At 49.2% G+C, this 5,000-nt stretch overlaps 1 long non-coding RNA gene across 1 annotated transcript; it reads right to left on the bottom strand.

Moving 5' to 3' along the window:
- Positions 1-2,289: 2,289 nt before the first annotated feature.
- On the bottom strand, positions 2,290-4,994 carry LOC132456584 (uncharacterized). Its single transcript, XR_009525531.1, has 2 exons — positions 4,264-4,994; positions 2,290-4,211 (listed from the first exon to the last, which is right to left on the bottom strand). It is a non-coding gene; the product is annotated as an uncharacterized LOC132456584 (long non-coding RNA).
- Positions 4,995-5,000: the final 6 nt, after the last annotated feature.

Below are 5,000 nucleotides of genomic sequence, written 5' to 3'. Positions count from 1 at the left end.
CTCCCTCTGTCCACCTGTCTCTCTGCTCCATGTCCACCTGTCTCTCTGTTCCATGTCCACCTGTCTCTCTGCTCCCTGTGTCCACCTGTCTCTCTGCTCCCTGTGTCCACCTGTCTCTCTGCTCCATGTCCACCTGTCTCTCTGCTCCCTGTGTCTACCTGTCTCTCTGCTCCATCCACCTGTCTCTCAGCTCCCTCTGTCCACCTGTCTCTCTGCTCCCTCTGTCCACCTGTCTGTCTGCTCCCTGTGTCCACCTGTCTCTCTGCTCCCTGTGTCCACCTGTCTGTCTGCTCCCTGTGTCCACCTGTCTCTCTGCTCCCTCTGTCCACCTGTCTGTCTGCTCCCTGTGTCCACCTGTCTCTCTGCTCCCTGTGTCCACCTGTCTGTCTGATCCCTGTGTCCACCTGTCTCTCTGCTCCCTGTGTCCACCTGTCTCTCTGCTCCCTGTGTCCACCTGTCTCTCTGCTCCCTGTGTCCACCTGTCTCTCTGCTCCCTCTGTCCACCTGTCTCTCTGCTCCCTCTGTCCACCTGTCTGTCTGCTCCCTCTGTCCACCTGTCTGTCTGCTCCCTGTGTCCACCTGTCTGTCTGCTCCCTGTGTCCACCTGTCTGTCTGCTCCCTGTGTCCACCTGTCTGTCTGTCCTCCATGTTCATAATGATGATATCAGATGATTATTATTAGTTTGGTACACAGTATTCACCTTACTTATATTTTTATTAAACCAAAAGAAGAAGAAAGAATTGATCCTAATGGTTCTAATGCCCCATTTCCACTGCAGAGTGCGGAACGGATCGGATCGCAAAGGTGCGGTAGGGAGGGGGCAGTATAGCCCCGCTCAGTTCCGAGGTCGCGTTTCCACTGCCGACAGTACCCTTGGTGGTAGGCCGGATGTCAATCGCCGCGGCAGCTACGTAAACATCATAAACAACGTCTTCCTCCGCAAGAATGCAGACGAACGTCTCCACCTCCTTGTTCGCCCAAGCAAGCTTTTTACGCGACATGTTAATTGTAAAGAATAATACCTTGAGGCTACTGTTTGTTTGTTTTTATCCCCGCGTCACCCGGAAGTGACGATTCTGTCGACCAATCAACGGAGGGGGGGTGTAGCTAGAATTCCAGGGTACCCTTTCAGGCGTCTGGTCTCGTTTTGGGTACCGCAACGGAGGAGTCCCTAGAATGGGGTCGGAACGGGTACGGCAAAGTCCGGGTCACGCCCACTTTTGGCGGTGGAAACGCGATCCGACCCGCACCTTTGCGATCCGATCCGTTCCGCACCCTGCAGTGGAAATGCGCCATAAAATGTCCTCAGAGGGTGCCCCAGGAGCCCCACGAGGTCTGTGGACCCCCAGGAGCCCCACGAAGTCTGTGGACCCCCAGGGGCCCCACGAAGTCTGTGGACCCCCAGGTGGACGACCTGATCTTGGCTGTCCAGGTCGAGGACTCTGACCCTGTGCTCCCCCGGGGTTAGTAGTGGACTAGTGGTCATAGTAGTGGACTAGTGGTCGTAGTAGTGGACTAGAGGTCATGGTAGTTTACTAGTGGTCATAGTAGTGGACTAGTGGTCGTAGTAGTGGACTAGTGGTCATAGTAGTGGACTAGTGGTCATAGTAGTGGACTAGTGGTCGTAGTAGTGGACTAGAGGTCATGGTAGTTTACTAGTGGTCATAGTAGTGGACTAGTGGTCGTAGTAGTGGACTAGAGGTCATGGTAGTTTACTAGTGGTCATAGTAGTGGACTAGTGGTCGTAGTAGTGGACTAGTGGTCATGGTAGTCGACTAGTGGTCATAGTAGTGGACTAGTGATCGTAGTAGTGGACTAGTGGTCATAGTAGTGGACTAGTGGTCATAGTAGTGGACTAGTGGTCGTAGTAGTGGACTAGAGGTCATGGTAGTTTACTAGTGGTCATAGTAGTGGACTAGTGGTCGTAGTAGTGGGCTAGTGGTCATAGTAGTGGACTAGTGGTCATAGTAGTGGACTAGTGGTCGTAGTAGTGGACTAGTGGTCATAGTAGTGGACTAGTGGTCATAGTAGTGGACTAGTGGTCATAGTAGTGGACTAGTGGTCATAGTAGTGGACTAGTGGTCGTAGTAGTGGACTAGTGGTCGTAGTAGTGGACTAGAGGTCATGGTAGTGGACTAGTGGTCATAGTAGTGGACTAGTGGTCGTAGTAGTGGACTAGTGGTCATAGTAACGGACTAGTGGTAGCAGTACTGGGCCCCGTTTCCCGATATCGATGGATCTTCGCTCGTAAGATGGTTCGAAAGATGGATCTTTCGAACCATCGATAATTTCTTTGGAGCGTTTCCCAAAACTCCTCTTAACGTGAACGCGCATTCGCTGCACTCACGACGATCGTAGGATTGTACCTGTCCACTGACATGGTGCTGAAACGGTCTATGACGCAGGGGGAGACGCAGGAATGTCGGAGGAAAATGGGGTTAAAAAGGGTTAAAATATCTCCCCATCAAGGCAGTAGCCTACGAAAAGAATAGATTGCAATAATATGAATGCTAAAGATATTAAAACACAATTGATTAAGCCTAGGCCGACATATATATCAGTCCTAATCCTGAGCGCACGATCGGGAGGTGGAAGTTGCGCTTTAGATGCCTTCACAAGTCCAGCGGAGGGCTCCAGTTTTCGCCGGCCAAGTCATGCGCTGTGATATGTGTGACAGCTATGTTGCACAACATTGCAGCTAAGGCTGGGGTAGCTTTGGTTGAACCGGAGGACATTGAGGACGATGACGACGAGGAAGATCGGTGTGAGGACGGCCTCCCTCATAACTACGCGGCTGGATTTCATGCACGTCGAAGAGTGATTGAGACTTTTTTTTTAACCCCCTACACCCTCCCACATGTCACTAAACATTCCCGTCAACGTGACCAATCCCCACCATATTTACCCAGCCTTAGGCCTGCTAGTTTGCATTATTTTTATTTTTTTTATAATTGATATTTTTATTATTTTTTTATTTTATTATTTTTTACCTTATTTTAGGCTACATTTTATGAGTAGCCTATGTCAGTCTGCACAAATCCCCCCCACTCTCTCTCACACATTTTAAGTGCCCTGCCTGCTCAAACATTTCCTGGACTTTCTCTCTCAAACTAAGAACATAATGGCCCACATTAGGCTCAGACGCACGTGATACACCATTACCAATGTGTTATAATAAAACGCATCCAATACTAGGAATGTCCGCTGGTTACGCCACTGAGGCTATAGTAGGCTAACGAGGCTCTTAGCGTCCTACGAGTACCCTGGAGCACTCGTTAGCTACGAGCGTTTTCAAGATGTTCGTTACCAAAGATGCTTTCGGGAAACGGTGTGAAAACTGTACGATGCTTGTACGACCCACTCTGCGATCCACTTAGGCTAAAGATGCTTTCGGGAAACGGGGCCCTGAACTAGTGGTCGTAGTAGTGGACTATAGGTAGTAGTAGTGAACTAGTGGTCGTAGTAGTGGTGTTAATAGTCCACTAGTGAGCTGTTGTATCGAGCCCTTGTAACTCTACATTAACAGTATAAATGCCACTGTTGACGCAGACTAAAGCCCTACCGACCTGCCCTTCATCCTGTCATGGTACCAGCCCTTAATGCCTATTTCTTAGTTCCTTATTCTTGTCCTAAAGACATAAAAACTGTGACAATCTGAAGAGAATATAGAAACGAGTTGGATACACCTAGATATTGAATGCATAGAATTACAGCTATACAATCATATAGTCAAACAGTTCAAAGGTCAAATTGTCCTATTTACACATACCACACCTTCCTGACAGCAAATTAATTGGAAAACGTTTCTTATAAATAATGAATGGCTTTTAAATAAATGTATAAAAAACAGAAAAAAAAAAAAAAACATGAACATTCAGCAGTTCTCTGAAAATGGTTCCCTTTATTGGCGCTGCTTGCTAATGCGACAAGCTAAACTAAGCTACTAGCTAATCATTCTCAAGAATGTTTTTTGACGGCACAAGTCGAACTTCTGCTTCAGTGGGGACAGAGTTGGGTTTGTTTCTTCATTCAAATGTCACGTCCGATACATGCAGAGACTCAAAGATGTGTCTATATGAGGTTCTCCTCAGCAACATGAGGAACTTTGACCTGCTCCTTAAGATGCGCTCACCTAGCTCTCTCACCTAGCTCTCTCACCTAGCTCTCTCACCTAGCTCTCTCACCTAGCTCTCTCACCTAGCTCTCTCACCTAGCTCTCCCACCTAGCTCTCCCACCTAGCTCTCTCACCTAGCTCTCTCACCTAGCTCTCTAAGCTAGCAGGCTGCGCGGCAGGCTCTCATGTGGTTCCTGGCGGTGGTGTGATGGCCCCCAAAGCCAATCACTCCGTCAGTTCATCTGTACATCATCAGTCCACAGACAGCCTCCACCATACTGGTCTGTACTCTACTGGTCTATCTCTTACTGGTCTGGAGTCTCCTGGTCTATCTCTGACTGGTCTGGACTCTACTGGTCTGGACTCTACTTGTCTATCTCTTACTGGTCTGGACTCTACTGGTCTATCTCTTACTGGTCTGGACTCTCCTGGTCTATCTCTTACTGGTCTATCTCTTACTGATCTATCTCTTACTGGTCTGGACTCTCCTGGTCTATCTCTTACTGGTCTGGACTCTACTGGTCTATCTCTTACTGGTCTGGACTCTCCTGTTCTATCTCTTACTGGTCTGGACTCTACTGGTCTGGACTCTCCTGGTCTATCTCTTACTGGTCTATCTCTTACTGGTCTGGACTCTACTGGTCTTTCTACATGCTGGACTCCATGAGGGGGAGGGACAGCAGCTGTGCCGGCCGTCCCAAAGACCTCAAGGACCCCAAAGACCTCAAGGACCCCAAAGACCCCATCCTGCAATCCGGCTGTTTGACAACCAATCGCTGGGCTGCCAAGGCCGGACATGGCTCCTCCTTCTCCTCCTCCTCCTCCTGCGTCACCTCCTCCTCCTCTTCCTCCTCTTCCTCCTCCTCCTCTTCCTCCTCCTCCTC

Source organism: Gadus macrocephalus, chromosome 4 (genome assembly GCF_031168955.1).
Source record: "Gadus macrocephalus chromosome 4, ASM3116895v1".
Classification (NCBI taxonomy): Eukaryota; Metazoa; Chordata; class Actinopteri; order Gadiformes; family Gadidae; genus Gadus; species Gadus macrocephalus.
Note: the sequence above shows the minus strand (reverse complement) of the source record. Positions and strands in the feature narration are given on the sequence as shown.